Raw genomic sequence first — 20,622 nt, 5'->3', positions numbered from 1 at the left:
ATTTTTCATTACTAAATTATACAGATTGATATGGTTAAACAGCTTTATATACTGTTGGCCATTCACATGCTTTTCCTTCAAGAATCACTGAGTGCTTTTCCACTTTCTTCTAGAATGCTTATCTTCAGAATGTCATATATATTTCAAATAAACATGAATATATAATTATAAATGACTGCTAAATAAGAAATAGCCCCAATTTAATTTTTTCTTTTTTGAGACAGGGTCTGGCAATATGGTTCAGACTGGCCTTGAACTCACTTTGCAGCTCACACTGGTCTCAAACTTGCAACAATCCTCCTGCCTCAGCCTCCCAAGTGCTGGGATTACAGGCCAATTTAATTTCAAGTAAGCAAGTTACGCACTCTCTCTTCTTCTACTTAAACCCTCCAATGCAGATAGCATGGACAAATATGCAAATCTGGAAAATAATGATTGAAATAAAAATCATATACATGGTTATGTATACTGTTAAACAACATATTGAAATGTGTTAAATCTACTCTGATTACAACTCCCTAGATGAAGTCAAAATGGGTTTTAGTCACCACTCAAATGATATGGGTTACACCAAGGATACTGAAAACAAAATTTGGATTTTAACTCTGCTGAACAGAAAAGAAAGCAGGCAAGATTTGGACACTAACTCCTTGCAACTTTTACAGGTGAGTGTGGAATAAACAGGCTCAAGTAGAAAATATGTCAGGTAAAACTAGGAAGAGGTTCTTATCACTCCAGATTCTAATACACTCCTAATTTTCCATTGCTTGCATGATGACAATAGAATGTGGAGGTCAATTGTATCACTGTGGGATTTGACAGAGGACCTACAATAATTTGCTAAGCTGGGCATGGTGGTCTATGTCTGTAACCTCAGCACTCGGGAGGCTGAGGCAGGAGGATCGTTGAGAGTTTGAGACCAGCCTGGGCTACAAAGTGAGCTCAAGGCCAGCCTGAACTGCATAGTGAGACCCTGTCTCAATAAGACAATAAAAATTTAAAAAATAAAATAATTTCATAAAAATAAAATGTCATAATAATTCCCAGGTGTTTTTATCATGTAGTTGAATTAATTAGATTTTTCAGCTTCGAACTTAACCAATGCTTTAGTGAAGGGCCTTGCATGCTTCAAAGCTTCAAAACTATACCTGCAGGTTGCTGTGGTGAATGGGGTCTTCCCAGAACACAGCCACAGCATATTATTCAAATACACATTACTATGCTGCTTTCAAAAATACAACAGCACATAGATCATCTTCAATGGGGATAGTAAGACCTTCAAAGCAGAAAATGTTCATTTAGACATCTACAGAAAGTTGTACATACGATGGCCTAGTTTAACAAGGGCTAGGGTGATAATTCTACATAATTAAAACTAAGCTTTAAAATAACAACTAAAGGGACCAGGGATGTAGCTCAGCAGCAAAAGTCCAATTCCAAGATCCTAAGTTCAATTCCCAGTACAAAAACTGAATAAATAAATAAAATAAAATAAGAACTAAAGAAAGACTGGAAGGACATGGTCATCCAGTTTACTTATGCCAAGATGACATTCCTGAAAACTCTAACAAGGCCAGGCATCCTGTGAAGCAGGGTGCCTGAACTGCTGGGCAGTGGTCCCCCTCCCTTGAGCTTTCCTTTTCTGTACAACTCATCTCACAGACCACTGTCTGCAATGTCTGCACACAGGAGAGAAACTTCCTCTGGTCTCCACTGCACTTTTTTCTCTTATGTACAGGGTCTGGGTGCATGGTAGATAATAACTGATAACAAACATACAAGATCAATCAGTGTTGCTCAAACTAAAGCACTTTTTGTTCCACAGAAGCTTAAGTATCTTCACTGGAATAACACTTACGGCTTTTTCCTAAGACTGTACAAAGACAGCAACTTCTTTAGGGGTGGTGTGCCTCAGAAAAATTATAATAGCTCCTCCCTCCAGCACGATCATCATAAGAGATGATGTGGATATAATGAATGACAAAAGTAAAAAAAATTCAAATGAAATAGATAAAATTGGAAGATTAAATTTATCTTATCAAATTCTGGAGGCTATGAAGACTCTATATCCTACTAAATAAAAACAAAAAAGTGAATTTCAAAAGTGAAATTAATTCCATGTTAAGAGAAATCATACCAACTGCCTACCCATAACTGACCAAATATTTGATGTCTATACTTAGCCATGATAATAGTACTTCCAATTCATTAATTAAATGTATTTAGAACATTAATTGTCCTCAATCTTTTTTACCCTTTTTTACCCTTTTTTATTGTTATGTTAATAATCATCCATTCACTAACTCATTTTTACTATAAATACCATGAAAGCTAGACTGGTCAATTAAAATTATAGAAAGGGTTTATGTACAATAAGGGAAACATTTAACAGAGTGAAGATATAGCCCATAGAATGAAACAAAAATCTTTGCCAACTACTCTACAACAGTGGATTACTATCTAGAATATATAAAGAACTCAAAAAACAACACCAAAATATCAAGTGGGCAAACAAAGAGAACAGACGCTTCTTACAATTACAAATGGCATATATATCGATAGATATAGAAATAGATGCATAAAAATTTTAACATCTTTAGGTATTAGTAAAATGAAAATCAAAACTACTTTGGGATTCCATCTCACACCAGTCAGGATACCAAAAATAAATAAATAAATACTGGTGAGGATGGGGGGAAAAAGTAAACCTCTATGTACACTGCTGGTGGGAATGTAAATTAGTGTAGCCACTGTGGATGTCAGTATGGTAGTTCCTCTAAAAATTAAAAAAAAAAAAAAACAGCTATAATTTGACCCAGCTATACAGTTCCTTCGTGTATACCCGAAGGAATTAAAATTAGCATATGACTATAGAAATACCTTCATACTCATGTCTATTATGGCCAATTCACAATGGCAAATGTATGAAACCAGGGTATGTTCCCATCAACAGATGAATGCATAAAGAAAATATAAATACATCATATATCACATATGATAATATTACCATATGTATCAATGTCATAATATGGAATGAAATAAGCGAGACTCAGAAAAAGAAGTATTACACATTCTCCCTAATATTTGGAATCTAAAAAATGATGACATAAAAGTAAAAGGGAGATCATAGTAGACAAGGGGAAAGGAATGGGGAAGGGGAGGAGGTATTTGTAGAACAAATTCAAAATGTTCGCTCAAAAAGCAGTAAGTACAAGCCAATCTTTAAAAAGCCCAGATGCTGGATTTTTAAGTGACATTCCTATTACTATGAAGACAAAAATATGCTTATGGCAAGTAAGTTGGATTATCTAATTAATACTACAGAATACCCTGCACACACACATGCATGGATGCTCACACACATATAAATATCCTGAACTGAAAAGTAAATTATCTGAAATAAAAAATTCACACGATATGCTTAAAAGCAAACTAGAAACAATAAATTATGAACATGAGGTCATTTCATTAGAAATGAGTCAAAGTGAAAAAATAAAAAGGAAGATTTGTAAAATGAGTATCAGGAATCTCTGAGAAATATGAGTAAATCTAACAAGCATACATATAACATTGACATTTCAATGAAAAAGAGACAAAATATTTTTAAAATTGATATCAATATTTTTTAAATTGATAAAAAATTACATTTACAGATTCAAGAAATTCATCAAACAATACAAAGATAACCACAGTGTGTCACACATTATCACCAAGAGCAAAAATACTAAGAAAATCTTGAAAGGGGTCAAAGAAAAATGGAACAATGACATAAAGAAGAATGATTCAAGTATTAGTGACATCAAGAAAAATTTTAAAAATTTAAAAAAACAAGTATCAGTGACACCAAATCAAAATCAATGGGCTGTCAGGCATGGTGGTGCACACTGTAATCCTAGCACTTGGGAGGATTAGTGCAAGGTCAAGACCAGGCTAGGCTACAAAATGAGTTCAAGGCCAGTCTCAACTGCATAGCGAGCCCCTGTCTCAAAAAGGCAAAAATATATATATATATATATATATATATATATATATATATATATATATGTATATATATATATATATATATATATATATATATATCAATGGGCTAGGGTATTAGTCACCCAAAAAATGCAAACCATATTTCTGTGTTGATTAACAGCATCTTTCAATAGAGATCAAAAATGATATATTTAAATATGGGAAATAAACACAATGATACTAAGAAAAATTACCACCAGTCATACTGAAGTACATGTACTAAGGGAGCTAGAGATAGACCTATTGTAAAGAACACAGAAGACTGGAAATGTTTTTATATTTATACACAAGAAAAAACTGTGAAAAGGATGTTGGAGTCCAGAAAAAAAATTGAGAAGAAAGCTTCAAAACTATACACTCAATTAAAAGGTATAAAGACAGAAAAGGAAGAAGTTAAAACATCATTATTTGCAGATGACATGATACTCTATAGAGAAGTCCCCAAAAACTTCACCAAAAGATTTCTAGATTTAACTTCCAGATTTAGTCACATATCTGGATATAAAGTCAACATTCAAAAATCAGTAGCATTCTTGTATACAAACAACTCATTGAGAGAAAATTAGGAAACCACACCCTTCACAGTAGCATCCAAAAAAATGAAATACTTGGGAATCAATGTAATGAAGATCTTTACACTGAATTTATTATGGTAGTCTGAAAAAGGAGACTGAAGAGGACATCAGAAAATAGAAAGACATCTCTTGCTTTTGGGTGGGAAGAAACAATGCAGTGAAAATTGCTCATACTCCCCAAATTGGTATACAGATTAATACAATCCTGATTAAAATACTATTAGCATACCTCACAAAACTAGAAAAAATATTCCTAAAATTCATCTGGAACCAGAAGAGACCTAGAATAGCAAGGGCAATCCTGGGTAACAAAGGCAAGACAGACGGCATCATAATCCCTGACTTGAAATTATGCTATGAAGCTACTGTGATAAAATCTGCATGGTACTGGCAAAACAAAAACAAAAACAAAAACCAGACCAATGAATAAATGGAACAGATTAGAAGATGCAGAAACAAATCCAGACACTATCAAGGGGCCCAAAAGCCTCACTGGAAGAAAAGTAGCCTCTTTAATAAATGGTGCTGGGAAAACTGGCTTTGCACATGCAGAAGACAAAAATTATACCCGTGTGTCTCACCATGCACTAAACTACAATTGAAATGAATCAACGATCTAAATATTAAAACAGAAACACTAAATCTGCTGGAAGACAGAGTAGGTAGAACTCTTGAAGACATGGGTGCAGGCAGAGACTTTATCAACAAAAACCACACAAGGAAAACATCATAGAAAATCAACAATTGTGATCTTATTTTATTAAAAAGTTTTGCACAGCAGCATAAATCAACAGCATGAAAAGATCATGCACTAAGTGGGAAAAAAATTGCTACATGTTCCTCAGAGAGACTATTAATATCTAGAAGATATAAAGAACTCAAAACACTTTGACTCAACAATTTAAAGACCCAATCCAAAAATGGGGATCTGTGATGAAAAGATATGTCTCAGATAATGAAGTACAAACTGAAAGTAAATATATTAAAAAATTTGTTCAGCATCACTGGTTATACAAGAGATGCAAGTAAAAGAAACTACTAGCATTCCATCTCACTTGAGAAAGAATGGCACTTATCAAGAAATGATCCAGTGTCAGGCATGGTGGCACACACCTGTGATCCCAACACTTGGGAGGCTGAGGCAAAAGGATCCCTGTGAGTTCGAGGCCAGCCTGAACTACATTGTGAGACCCTGATGGATGGATGGAAGGAAGGAAGGAAGGAAAGAAAGAGAGAAAGAAACAAACGGCTGGCGGGGATATGGAGAAAAAGGAACTCTTCTCCACCACTGGTGGGAATGCAGACTGGTGCAACCACTGTGGAAATGAAGATAATTCAAAAAACTAAGACTAGAGGTTCCATTTGACCCAGCTATTCCCCTTCTTGGCATCACCTTTTAAAACATCATACCACATCACAGTATGCACAGTGATGTTTATACTGGCACAGTTTGGAATAGCTAAATCTTGGCAACAGCACAAATGCCTATGAACTGACGAATGGATAAAGATGTGGTATTTTTAAACAATGGAGTATTACTTAGCTATAAAGAAGGACAAACACCAGACTTTTGGAACTTAAGAACATACACTTAGGGGAAATAAATCAAATACATGCATAAATACCACACTATTTCTCTAGTGTAAGAAATCAAAAGTGTAAATAAGAAAGAATATACACTAGATGTCATGAAAAAGGAAGAAAATGTTTAATTGAGAAGGGGAACTACAGAGTGAGGAGGGAGAAATGAAGGAAGGGAAAAGAAAGAAAAAAACAAGAAAAGAAGGAACAGGCAAAAAAAGCTTTTGTAAATAAGGGGAAGAAAGATTTACGGGAGCATAAGGGAACAAGGGGGGAAGAGGGAAGTCATGCACAAGTACAAAGTCCCTACCATAAGAGTGATCATTATGTGTACTTAACATGTACTAAAAGTTTAATAAAAATTTTTTTTTCAAATTTTATAACTATACGTTCATATTTGTCAAGTTACAAACAAACGTAGTACAATTCTCAAACATTAAACAATTCCCATCATTTCTAGTGGTGACACAGAGAGTATTTCTTAACTCTGTGTGTGAACGGTCCTCACATTCCCAAAAAATTTGAAGACAAACACCAAGTATTGTTGGCGGGGCTCTTTTCTGTCACTGCAGAGCATTAGAAGCATCAGCAAAGATGTTACCATGGGTACGTGAGGATTATACAATGTTTATCTTGGTAGAGAACAGACACAGACAACAGACTCAATAGAAAACCTTTCTAACTTTCCAAATTCAGACATTTCCCATTACTTATTATAAATCACTTTACTCTTAGAGCTACAAAGGGTGGGCAAAATATATTCTGAATTTTTAATTTTTTCAAATGTAGTACAGTAATGTTATGGTTTCTGTCAGGATGTGCCCCCAAAGCCTCTTGCGGTAATGGTGTGGGTTTCTAGAGTTTATGAGTGATCCATGGTCCAATGCTGGGATTATGGGTGTGAGTGCTACACCTGCCCTGGGGTGGAAAGCCTGCATACAATATAAGGGAGGGAAAGAGGCTTGCTCTCTGTGGCTCCTCCCTTTTAATTCTTGCTGCCTGTGCTGTTTTCCGCCACCATGAACTCTTGCCCTCTGCCATGTGCCACTCTGCCTTGAAGTCAGCCGAGTATGGACTGAAACCCCCACAACCTGTGAGCTAAATAAACCTTTACTTCCTTAATTTTAGGTGTGGGGTATTTTGTCCCAGCAATGAGAGAAAAATAACCAAGACAAAATCTCATACCAGAGAAGTGGGGTCATTGTTGTGACTATGACCATAGAGATGATCATAACTATGATTCAAGAGCCTTTGGAAATGGCCTGTGAGAAATGTTTGGAAAGGTTTGAAGATTTTGCCTGAAAGAGAAGTGCTAAAAGGTCTTTGCATGTTCTGTATGGAAGATTCCTGTCAGAGCTCAGAAAACCAGGAGGCTGAGAGAAATCTTGCTGATAAAGACCGTGCTTGGGAGGTTTGTCCTGGAAAGGACTTCAATGGCTGTTGGACTCCAGATGATGTGTGTTATAGCTTGGCATTTTGCTCATATCCAGAGACTGCCTTAGACTGAGATTAAGGGTGGTGAACTCATTAATCTGGCAGAAGATATTTCTTTCTTTTTTTTTTTGGTTTTTCTCCGGTACCGGGAACTGAACCTTGCGCATGCCAGGCAGGCGCTTTTGCCGCAGAGCTAAATCCCCAGCCCCTGGCAGAAGATATTTCAAGTGAGTTGAATGTTGAGGCTGTGGCATAGCTATTTTCGGGGGGGCTTTTAGCCAGACTTATGTTCATCATCAAGAGCAAAGGGCCCAGCAGAATCATTTAAAATGTTGTTTGGCCAGAAAGGAAGCTCCAATAAAGCTGTAGACTATAAAGACAGAGCAGAGGAGATCTTGATTGCTGAGGAGGAAAAGGAGAATCAAAAATATGGCCTGAGGGCATCTAAAGCAGCAGCAAGTCTCCACCCTTCACAGCCTCAAAACTGAAAGGTAAGAGACTGCTTTGAGAAGAAAGCGTCAGGAGTGCCAGGTTCCAGAATGGCGGCAGTGGCCGCACCATGTTCCAGAATGGCGGCAACACAGAAAATCTGTACCTCAGAATTGGATTCGGAGTGCCCAGCGTTACAGGCACTCGACCCCTACAGCTAAGAGAAAGCCTGGCTACTGCTCCAGCTGGCAGCAGACCTTGGCATCATCCACTTGGTGCTGGTTTTAGGTGCATGCAGAATGCAAGAGTTCTGAGGTTAAAAAGGCTTCCACCCCGATTTCAGAAGGCCTGGGAGGCCAAGTAGTGTGCCCCTGCGAGGTCAGTGTGTGAATCTACGAGTGAGAAGTCAAGGCGCAGTGGAGACCTCAGAAGGTTGGAAAACCTAGGAACAGGGGTCGTTTAAGAAAAGGTGCAAGGAGGGGGCCAAGCAGGCCTAAGACAGAAGCCATGGGAGCTACAACGACCAGAAGTGCCATAGAGGTGGAGTCACATGGAACTCACAATTCGCCACAGCTGACCTCAGATGTTGCCTGTAGAACAGGACTTACTGTTTGCCCTGCTGGATTTTGGACTTGCTTTTGTGCCAGTGCTTTGTACCCCCATTCGCACCTTTTGGAACCGTTATGTTTACCTTGTGCCATTGAATGTTGGAAGTGTTTAAGTTTTCATTTGTACAGTGGCTCACAGCTAAGCGTTTGCCTTACATCTCAGAGAAATGACTTTTCAGCAATGCTGAAACTGTTGGGACTTTGGCAACCCTTACACAAGGCCCAAATGCCTTTTGCATACAGGGATGTGCATGACTCTTCCGGGAGCCAGGAGCAAAATGTTATGGTTTGTGTCTACATGTCCCCCTAAAGCCAAGGCTGGGATTATGGATGTGAGCGCTACACCCATCCTGGGGTGGAAAGCCTGCCTACAACATATGGGAGCGGAACAGGCTTGCTCTTTGTGGCTCCTCCCTTTTTCTCCTGCCTTTGCTGTTTTCTGCCACCATGAACTGTTGCCCTCTGCCTTGTGCCACGCGACTAAAACGTCCACAAGCTGTGTGCTAAATAAACCTTTCCTTCCCTAATTTTGGGTGTTGGGTATTTTTGTCTCCGCAACAAGAAATGTAACTGAGACAAGACACATTACCATTAATTTCCCTGAAAATATGCCCACTTGCCTCAAGCACATGTAAATCATTCTTGCTTTCTTAAGCATTTCTTTGTATTTTATAAGGTATGATAAAAAAACTCAGTGAATACTGTCACCAAGTGCCATCCAAATGAAAGAGGCTTGTACAAATACTCTGATTTTTGTTTATCCGCTTTATTAACTGTATCAGACATCATGAAACATCTGTGTTTCTTCCAATATGACCATAAAAGGTAGAGGTTTTGAATCAACTCAGGACACAACACAGCCACAGAGCACAACTAAAGACATTCATGAAAAAAGACTTGTAGAAGTGCTTCAGAAAGTGGTAAGAACGAGACAATTATTCTTGAAATGAGGCAGCATATTCACTATAATAAATTTTACAAATTTAGGGGGCTGGGGATTTAGCTCTGCGGCACAGCACCTGCCTGGCACACATAAGGTCGTGAGTTCCATTCCTGGGACCAGAAAAAAAAAAAAGAAAATAAATTTTACAAATTTAAACATTAGCTGTATTTTTTTAAAATCATACTTTATTGTATGTCTAAAACCATGGAGGGGGACATCACTAAATTTTGTTTCTCTTTGCAACACTGACACACACGCCACATTTTCAACTCAAATGACACTGCACGTTGTTATGGTTTGTAACTGGATGTCCCCCCAAAGCCTCATTCAGTCATGGAGGGCAGACTTTTTGGAGGTGGCTGAATCTAGTTTGTGACTGGTTCACTGTTTAGTGCTGGGATTGGGGGTGTGAGCGCCAGAGTGGGGAGCCTGCATACAATATAAGAAAAAGGGCCTTGCATCTCCCTTTTTGGCTCTTGTTGCTGTTGTCTTCTGATGCCATGAACTGTTACCCCTCTGCCACACCACGCTGCCTTAGAGACAGATGATTATGCACTGAAAACTCTCTTGAACTGTGTGCTAACTACACCTTTCCTGCCTTAACTTTCAGTGTTGGGTATTTTGTCTCACAACCAGAGAAAAGTAACTAAGAGACATGTCTATCAGAATATGGCCCTCTATTGCTATATTCCCTCACTGTTCATAATCTCTGTATCTCTTATTCATTCTTTCCAAATTTGGTTATCAAACAAATTTTAATGAAACATTATTTTTTAAAACTATTATAAAATGATATAAAAAATCCATGTCAAGAAGTTCATTATGTTGTGAAAAGGAGACAGATCACTGAACAAAACATGAATCAAGGGTGTGTACAAACTACGTTTAAATTGTGCAGTGGGCAAAAACAAACAAACAAACAAAAAAGTAAAAGGGGCTGGGGATTTAGCTCAGCGGCACAGCACCTGCCTGTCAAGCGCAAGGTCATGAGTTCGATCCCCGATAATGGAAAAAAAACCAAAAACCAAACAAAAAAAATTGTGCAGGGGCTGGGGGTTTAGCTCAGTGGCACAGCGCCTGCCTGGCAAGTGCGACGTCGTGAGTTCGATTTCCGGTACCAGAAAAAAAAATTGTGCAGTGGGGGCCAGAGGGACAGCGCAGTGGCCAACACCTGCCTGGCAAGCACAGGGTCCTGAGGGGGATTCCCTATTCAAAAAAGATTGTAAAGTGGAGAATGAAAGCCAATAGGACTATCTGCATGGAACAGTGGTCAATCCTATGATACTTCAGGTCTGTCATTCAACAACAGTCTCACTTCAAAATTACCACTTGAGCACAAATGTATGTTTTTTCCAAATCACAGGCTCTCTAGTAATAAATATAAGATGGACGGGGACTGGGGATTTAGCTCAGTGGCACAGTGCCTGCCTGGCAAGCGCAAGGTCATGAGTTCGGTTCCCGGTACCAAAACAAAACAAACAAACAAAAAAATTGTTATAAGATGGACGTAGGTTGGGGATACCAAATAATGAGTGTATTATGCATCAGCAAGTTCTTCTTTAACCTGATATATACCACTGTAAAGTTAACTAACAAGCATTAGTCTAAAGGTAATAAAGTGAGAAAAAATGCTTAACTTACTGAGAAATAGTAATTAGAACCCAGAAGGAAAGGAAGAAAAAAATGCATATATCTTATTTAAGAAAGCACTCAATGTCCTTTTAAAAGTCAACACTAACGATATGGTTCGCTGTTCGTGCATAGGGCATTTTTCTATGTGTTTTCAGGTCTCAAAAGTTCCAAAATGGCAAGTATTTCTTCTCTGGATTTTGCAATTGTAAGACAAACATGAAAGGCTCACAAGCAATGTCTCTCTCTTTTGGTCTTTTATTAGAAACACACATGCTCTTCACATCTGTCAGGAATCAATATACATTTCTTTAGCACTTCTTGAAAACCAGTATTGTGATCTAGGTCACAATAATGAAAATAAAACACCTTTGTGAAATACCCATCATATTAAGCATGGTAGAATGATATCCAGATGATTAACTTTTCAAAATTGAAATAATTTTTCAAAATTAGAATGGTCTAAGACAGTAAAGTACATACAGTATTATAGTAACACATGGTCAGTGAACTCAACAGCAGAGATTATACAATATCATCATCTCTAATGATTTAAAACCAGTAACTATATTCTATAACGCAAGCCTTATCACTGTCCTTTCACAGCATCTCTACAAAATGAAAGACACAAATGGGACACACCCAGCACCTGCGTGGCAAGCGCAAGGTCATGAGTTTGATCCCTGGTACCGGAAAAAAAACAAAAAAATAAAATAAAATAAAACAAATGGGACACCATCACAAAAGCAGGTAAAAAACGAAACAATGGTTGTTATAGGTATTCATAACTATCAATGGAGTTTATAACAAATCTCTAATTTTTGCCATAGATGTCTAATCTATCTGATGTTTACATCCACAGTACCATGTTTCTTTTGCAGTTCAATGTAACATGATCTACAGAATTACTGATTTTTTGGGGATGTCATAATATTTCTACAATATGGCTACCTTATATTATGTCTCTAAACCCTCATTTTCCTCACTGTGACAGGAGCTTGTGCAACAAAAATTTATTCATGGTCTAAACAAGATACTGATTCATGGCAGGCTCTGTAAGGTAATGAAATGAAGTTAAATATGAATGGGAGAATATCCCTGTCAACAGGAGCTCATTATTGTTAAAATTAAACAGACACAGCAAGGATTAAAAATTTAGTGAATGAACCAGGCAAGGTGGCTCACTCCTGTAATAACAGCACTTGGGAAGCTGAGGGAGAAATCCTGACCTAACTGCAGCCATTTTGTTTAATAAAGTTGAAGTCATTGCATTCTCTACAGCACTTAGACAGGAGGGACGCCCCTCTGACGTCTGGGGTCGCTTCCATAGCCTCGGGAACATGGACTGGGACACATCCCCCCTATCACCAACTCTAAAGGACAAGGAAACCATCCAGACTTTCTGAATCGTGGTAAGGTCATTCTGGATTTTAAAAGTTTTCTAGGTGGTCAGCCTGGCCCAGGTGATGGATGGACTCAGAGCTTGAACACCATCTAGTCAGTTTCTGTTTCCTGGGTAGATGCTGGAATGTTTTAACCTCTGAACAAATGTGAGTGAATAGCTGATACCCCTGGTGAATCCAGCTGCTTCAGATGGCTGACTAGCTCCACAGCTTTGGCTACGGCGTTCAAGTGGGCTTGGCATACAGACCTGGCCTAGGGATACAGGTGTGCCTCTTGCTAAGATAGAATTTCATCCCCGAGAGGGAGCAGACAAGCCAGCATCTGACAGGTACTCTATCAAAGAGGGCGCCCCATCTTTGTCTCATGTGTCACTGGACAAGGGAACAACACACATATGTAGTCAGAATAGGATCTAATTAGTCATAGCTTACAACTGTGGAATGTTTCCTGAAGAATTTTTTTTTAATGGCTTTTCTGATAATTACATAATTATAATGAAACCAGCTTTGTACCTGAACAGACTCCCTCCTTCCTGAGGATTCCTCCAGGGCAGATTTATTACCCCTTAGTGGCCGGCGCAGCTGCTACCAACACGTGCAGTTCCACTAAGCAGCCCTCCTACTCCTGCTCCCGACTTGTCTACTTCCAGCCTTGCACTGGTTCAGGCTTCACATCAGCCGCCATCCTTGTGATGAAGTGTCATGTCCCTGCTAACAAAGAGGGACCCACTAGTTCACCTACAGTGCCTGACAAGAGAAAGCCCATCTTCCCTGAAGATCCCTCCTCTTATCAATTATTCCTGCCTGCAGCCCATCCACTTGAACCGATTCCAGCCACTAGTTCTCAGCACCGCCCCACCCCTACTAGTTCTGCTACCATGCCCGCCTGCCTCTGCACCTCTAACTCTGGAGAGTACAATCAGTCATTGCCTGAGTTAGGCCAACAGGGCCATCCCGCAGCACCTTCTGCTTTAAGCTTTCCTTACACACCTACCCTGATCAGGTAGTGTCATCCAGTGCCTACTTGCGATGACTGTCAGAAACTCCTTCTCACACAGAAAGAACACATTTTCACTGAGGCAGAAAAAAAACGGTTAAAACTGTCAGCCCTGAAGGATGGGTTGCCATGGCTTTTCTCAAAGTTCTCACCACCTAGGATTATAACATCCCACAAAGCCTTTCACAAAGGAATCAAAGAGGGGCAAAGCCCAATGAAAGCCCTGCAAACTTTTACAAGAGGCTCTATAAAACCTACAGGGTCTACACTCCTTTGGACCCTCCAGCCCCAGAAAATCTACAAATGGTAGATGCAGCCTTCATTACACAAACAGCACCTGACATCCAGAAGAAAATCCAGTGTGGTAGAGACCATACCCTCTAGTCAAAGGCCAATATGCAACATGTAACACTGGACACTGCAAAAATAAATGCCCACTCATACTACAAGATAAGAAATCTCAAGAGCTTCAACCGGGATCACATGGAACCCTTTTATCAGTCTGATGGGCTTAAACTAGGCCAAACTTGGTTCTCTTTCTTGTCTACGCCACTGGCAGCCCATGTCCATAATGGGAGGCAACCTATGAGTTTCCTGGTAAGACAGTGAAACAGAACATCCAACCTACTGCTTTTTCCCTGTCAGAGAGAAAGGTTGCCAATATCAGAGCAACTGAGACTCTTGCCTCTTGCCGCTTCTGGGCAGGAACAAACTTGTAGCCTAGGATGACACTGACTCACACATGAGTTCCTCTACTTGCTGAACGAAGTACGCAACCCCAATCCTGGGGAGAGATCCTATGTAAGTTAGAAGCCACCACTACCTTCTCTCTAGGAGAGTCTGCTTCTCTCTCCCTTCCAGCTCCATAACCACATTTCCTGCTTACCATCCCAGTCCCACAAGAAAAGAATACTGATTGATGGACACACACAGATGACACTAACCTGGAAATTCTCAAGACTATTTCCCTAAATTTGGGCCATACACTTCCCACCTCTGATTGTAAAACTCCAACCCAAGACAATCCCACCTCCAGCAAACAGAACCTCATGCTACAAGAGGCTGGCTTAGAAATTTAACCACTCAACTAGAAACCTCAGAACTACAAAATACTCAAGACCATCAATCACCCTGGAATTCCTCCTCTTGCCTATAAAGAAACCTAGAGGGGAATATCATCTAGGATACAATCTCTGAGCCATCACTGCTGCCATGATAGCCCTCCATCATGCAGGCACAAACCCTTAAACTCTCCTCAAGTCTTCTGCCACCCACAGCTTGCTACCTGGCTGGAACTAAAGGATGCCTTCTTCGGCCTTCAGTTGGCTCCTCTCAGCTAACACTCTTTGCTTTAAATGGGAAGACCCCGGTTCTGGGATTTGAAAGTCAACTAACCTGGACTTGGTTTCCCAGGGATTTAAAAACTCACCTACCATCTTTGGAAAAGCCCTCCCACCTGAACTCACTAGTTTCTCCAGCAGAGAATATCACTGCACCATCTTACAATACACTGATGATCTTCTGGCTAATGACACCAAAGCAGCCTATTGGGAAGGCACAAAATCTCTGCAAAGGCACAACTCTGCAAATAAAAAGTCAGGTATTTCAGACTTGACTTTAATCAGGAACACTGTGACCTTCAATGTGAAAGAAAAGAGATCATCTGTTCCATCCTGATCCCAAGCACAAGAAAGAAACTCTTCAAATTCCTTAGAGATGCTGGCTTCTGCAGAATTTGGATACCTGCGTTTGCAGAAGAAAGTAAGGCCCCTACACAATGCCTTGTCTAGAAAAGACACTGATACTTTGAACTGAAACCCAGAGCAAATAAAAAAAAGCTTCAATGACATTAAAAAGGTTATCTCTATAGCCTCAATGTTGGGAATCCCAGGCCTAACTCAGTCATTCAACTTTTTTGTTGATGTTTTGTTTTTTCTCCGGTACCGGGAACTGAACTCACGACCTTGCGCTTGCCAGGCAGGCGCTTGCCAGGCAGGTGCTTTTGCTGCTGAGCTAAATCCCCAGCCCCAACTTGTTTGTTGATGAACAACGACAAGACCTTAATCAAACTGTCAGACCTGGGTGCACCCACTGGCCTACGGGTCCAAACACTTGGATCCAGTCCTTAAGGGCTGCCCGACCCCCACCTGCATGCTCTAACAGCCACTGCCCCTCTGATCAAAAAAGATCAGAAGCTCAGCCTAGGCCAAGGCCTACCTGGTCAGGTACCACATGCTGTACTAACCCTCCTGAATAGCCATGGACACTGGCTCCCCAACAACCAGGGCACCCAGTACCAAGAACTCTCATGCAAACATCCTTACCTGAATCATGGCACAATAAAACCTCTCAGTCCTGCCATGTACCTGCCCACCAAGCAGGGACCTCCTGAGCATGACTGCCTGGAACTAAAACTGATATGCTGTTGTTGAGCAGACCAGACTTAAAAAGATGGACTCTCTGACAGATGCTGAGTACACCCTGTCTACACATCGAAGTAGCTCTGTTAGGAATGGAGTTTGACAGGCTAGATATGTTGTGGTCACCTTGGACCAAGTTATTTTAGCCAAAGCTCTACTGCAAGAGTGGTTGGCACAGCAAGCTTAACTATGGACCCTCATACAGGATCCCACTTGATCCAAAAACAAAAAGTCAACACTACACTCTACATATGCCTTTGCCACAGGTCACGTTTATAAAATTATATATATACAAAAGATTACACACAACAAAATGAAAATCATTAAAAAATTCTGCTTCTTGTTTCTGTGGTAAAACCCACAAAGTGGCAATCATCTAAGCCCAGAGACATCAAGAAGTCAAAAATGTCATTTATTAGTAACAATAAAACAGATGAAATTGGACAAAAAAAAAAAACCATACAAGCAAACCTAAACTTCTATTGGACCCCTCCTAAGACTAATCAAAGATCAAGTGCCTCCATAAACAAAGAAAAAAGATGACTTCGCAAAACAAGACCAAGCCACTAAAGGACCCAGCCCCTGGTAGACACTCCTAAATGGACAAACTGTTGTCCCACAAAGACGTGTATGCCTGGGTTCATAAAGACCACAATCTACTCCATAAAGGAAAAATAGCAATGGAAGAGCTCCTCGGCTGCTATTATTACATCCCTCACCTGGTCAGCGTCTATCTGCTCCAGTGTCTGCCAATAATGCCAAATCTGTGCTCAAAATAATCAGATTCAGAGATCTAAATCCCCTCTGGGGATACAACTGCCTGCAGCATCAGCTTTTAAAGATATGCAAATAGACTTCACAGAAGGCAAACATAAATGATAAACGTATCTTCTGGTCCTAAACTTTACTTTCTCTGGTTAGGTGGTAGCTTTCCCCACCCAAACAAAAATTCCTTCAAGGTTAGTTGAGCACTGCCACAAGGAAATTATTCCTGAATATGAACTCCTCTGTTCATAAGAAGTGACAATGGCCCAGGATTTGTGGCAGAAATAATTCAAAACCTCAATAAACTGCTCCAAATAAAATGAAACCTACATATTGCACATCTGCTTCAGAGCTCTGGAAAGATGGAACAGATAAACCAGACCTGAAGACAACCTTAACCACGTTCTGCCATGAAACAAAAGCCCCATGACTGTCCTCCTTCCTACGGCCCTTCTTGGTATTCAATGCTCACCTGGGCCCAGGGGATTCTCCCCCATTTAGCCTTGTCTAAAACACAGCTGCATCAAGAGAGCTCACCATGCTGCACTGAAAACTAAGAGGCATCACCTCATCCTGACAACACCTTTAAGACCACCCTCTGTCGCTGGACAACTCCAAGCCTGCTCCTGTCACACCTGAAAGCTGACAGTCTATGCAGGGCTGAAGCCTGAAGACACTGATCTTAAAATGTTTTATTGCCTGCCTGATTCTTCGTAGGACTCCTTAAATTCTTAACTTTGCTTTTTGCTATAGTACTGTGGACTGTCACACTTGCTGATGGGGAAAACTAGAAAACTGCATGTTTTTACTGTTTAATTATCAGTCTTGGGATTGGCTATCCTCAGCTATTTCCAGGGGCAAGAAGGAACCAACTAACCCTAAAGGGATGACTTGCCTTGCTACTTTGTTTTCCAGTCCTGAACATGGGGCATCTAAACTAGGCCTATCAGACTCTACCCTTGTCAACCTCTTCACTAAGTCATGCCACCCAACCCAAACCAGTTCAACACACACATCACAGGAACCCCAATGTAGGTGACACTTCAGGAGGTACATACCCTAGAAACCTCATTGGCTTAGCCCTAACGCAGCCTGTGGATCTCTCTATTCCATGGAAAGATGCCTGGACGTTATGTAACAAATCTCTTTACCTGACCTTTAACAATGGCTGGACTGGAAGCTGTGCCCTAGTCCAGTTGGATATTCTCTTCATAATTGCTCAGAGGTCCATCTCTCCTCCTGATCCTTCCCATGAATCCAGGAAATGCTGCTCAATAAATCAGCCCCACATTCTTTTGACTCTACCTATCAACATGGAGGCAATCAGGGTCCCATATGAGGTCAACAAATTGAAATCTGGAAAATAAATAGCTGCAGGATTTAAAAGTTCACTGTTCTGGTGGGTCACTATCAATACCCAGGATACTTTTAAGAAAATAGCTGAGCAACTCAGACTTACCAGCCAGATGATCTAAAATAATAGACTCACTCTGGATATGAATCTAACAGAAAAAGGTGATGTCTGTGTTATGATAGGAGCCCGTTACTGTACTTTTATCCCAAACAACAGTGGTCTGATGACACAAATTCCAAGGCCCTCCAAGGCCTAATAACCCTGCAGAAAAACTATCCAAAAATCCTAGAGTTAATGACTCCTTTACAAGTTTAATGAAGCAATGCTTTGACAAATGGAAGAGCTTAAGTGCTTCCATTCGTACTTCTAGACCATTACTATTTTTTTTTTTTTTTTTTTTTGGTTTTTCTCCGGTACCGGGAACCGAACTCACGACCTTGCGCTTGCCAGGCAGGCGCTTTTGCCGCTGAGCTAAATCCCCAGCCCCTAGACCATTACTATTAAAATTCTAATTTTTATAGGTTCATGTACAATTTCCTATGCATAGTTTAACTCAAAGGTTAATTGAGAAAGCTCTCTAGGACAGACTCTCCTACGTTTAAAATTTGATGTAGTTAAGTCCTGCCTACACAACACTCCCTAATAGAGTCAGATGGTGAAGCTGGGAGAAGCATCAAGAGGGGGAATTAAGCAGAAATCCAAATTGCAGCTGTTTTGATTAATGAAGTTAGTCATTTTGTTCTCTGCCACTGAATTCAACTAAATCACATGATGTTATCAAACTGAAACTTCTGTGAACGTGCTAAAAACAACTTGCTGCATACAACTTCGCTTACCACAGGGTGCCAATTGTACCACAATGTTCAGCAAAAGCTCATCTCATTCTTGCAACTACTGTTTACCACCCTATGAAGGACACAAGCTCTCTGTAAGAACTACCTCACATTTTGGAGATTGCTCCTCTGGGGTTCACTAGTGTGAAAAACCCCATGGGCAAAACTAGGAAATTTATCGGATAGTAATTCTAAGTATCATATAAATATGCAGAAAGTATTCTTAACCAAACATATGATTTCTCCTAACTAAATTAACTAAATGTCATATCCTAATTAAACAAATTGTAAAAAGCATCACAGGCCTACATTTCCATTCAAATAATATATCAGAGACTAATGAAGCTCCAAAGGATTTAAGCAGAAATCAGAGTGCAGAAACCCCACAATTTCCTTGGTCTGTCTCATTCTGCACCCACTAGAAAAGGCTGCATGCTCACTGGTAAGATTACACAGACCACTCTGGACTACTCTCCACGGCAGCTCCTGTGTTGTACAGCACAGTCTTCAACATGACAATCCTTTTGCTCATCATTTCAAGTTCATAGATTGCTCAAATGAAAGCTCTTTTCTTACTGAAACAGAACCAGTTATGCTATCTCCTTGCCCTCATATCCACGAAAAAGATCTATGGATTCCAATGAGATGCAAAACCAGAAACTGAATTTCCAGACAACACTAGCATGCTTTATACTGTCCCCAAACTTACTAAATACACTTTTGTTAATAAAAATGTTGTTCCTTTCTGAAAAGCAATGTGGATATTCTTCAAGAAACTAAAACTACATGTTCCATTTGACCCAGCTATTCCCATTCTTGCTATCTTTCCAAAAGAACTAAAAGTATCATAACATAATGATATATGTTCAACCATGTTTACAGAAGCATGGTTTACAACAGCTAAATTTGGAAAAAGCTCCAATGCTCATCAACCCATGAATGGAAGAAGCGTTGTTTTAAATAATGGAGTATTACTCTGCCATAAAAGATAAATTGGAGACAGTTCTAGGTAACTGGAGCTTGAGACCATACTCTTAAGTGAAATAAAATGAACACACATATTTAAATACTGCATTGTTTCTGATGTGAAAAACTCAGAATAATTAAGGAGAAAATGTATAACAAATATTGGGGAATACAAACTAAATGCTCAAATGGGCAAGGACATGAGGGAAGAGAGGCTAATGAAGGAAAGGAAAAGCAAAGAAGAAGAAAAAGCATGGAAGGCTGGGGAAGTGGGGTTGAAGTCAGGGCAGGGGATTGAAGGAAGAATCAAGACATATCATGTAAGTACAAATTACCTATGTAATTATTTCTAATTAAAATGCAAAATTACCTGTGATGAATGTGATCACTGTTTATCTAGAATATACCAATAAAATTTTAATAAATGAATTTACCAAAAAAGGTTGTATTCCCTACCTTAAGCCTATTACTAACAATAGGCTGCTCTTACAACATATAAATAAATCTGGATCAGGTACCTCGGTAGTCCTGCATGTCACATTCTACAGTTTACACCTAACAACTTCCATTCATTCTGAGCCCCATACCTGATAATTTATTTTTCCCTACACTATCACTACTTAAAGTAATTTCTTGAATATTTGTCATAAGTTATGACATACATT

The 20,622-nt window shown here is 39.7% G+C and overlaps 1 long non-coding RNA gene across 1 annotated transcript in view; it reads right to left on the bottom strand.

Annotated features, from left to right (window-relative positions):
• Positions 1 to 337: 337 nt before the first annotated feature.
• The window catches only part of LOC102024562, a 41,441-nt gene continuing 21,156 nt past the window's right edge, over positions 338 to 20,622 (bottom strand). The window contains exon 9 of the long non-coding RNA XR_001233368.1: positions 338 to 421. This is a non-coding gene — a long non-coding RNA (uncharacterized LOC102024562). The remainder of the gene's footprint in view (positions 422 to 20,622) is intronic.

Source organism: Chinchilla lanigera, unplaced genomic scaffold, assembly GCF_000276665.1.
Source record: "Chinchilla lanigera isolate Chin_1 unplaced genomic scaffold, ChiLan1.0 scaffold00015, whole genome shotgun sequence".
NCBI lineage: Eukaryota > Metazoa > Chordata > Mammalia > Rodentia > Chinchillidae > Chinchilla > Chinchilla lanigera.
Note: the sequence above shows the minus strand (reverse complement) of the source record. Positions and strands in the feature narration are given on the sequence as shown.